This window comes from Arachis duranensis, chromosome 2, assembly GCF_000817695.3.
Source record: "Arachis duranensis cultivar V14167 chromosome 2, aradu.V14167.gnm2.J7QH, whole genome shotgun sequence".
Taxonomy (NCBI): domain Eukaryota; kingdom Viridiplantae; phylum Streptophyta; class Magnoliopsida; order Fabales; family Fabaceae; genus Arachis; species Arachis duranensis.
Genome location: NC_029773.3, coordinates 73808086 through 73808362, shown reverse-complemented (window position 1 = coordinate 73808362; position 277 = coordinate 73808086).

Here is a 277-nt window from a genome sequence, read left to right as displayed (position 1 = left end):
ATTTTAAATTATCATCAAGTTATATAATAATAGTGTATATTTTCTATAACCCGCAGGTAGAGTCGAGTACGCGCGGGTTAAGAGCGGATAGGATTAGGGTTGAGATATTCTCAACCCGCGGGTAGGGTAGGATTGATTTTATATATATAAAAATTTAAACCTGCGGCTAGAATTAGGGTTGGATCCAAACCAATAAATTTTTAAAATGTTTATTTTTATTAAAAAATCAATAAATTTTTTTATTCTTTTAAAACATGTTTACTCTTAAAATATTAGT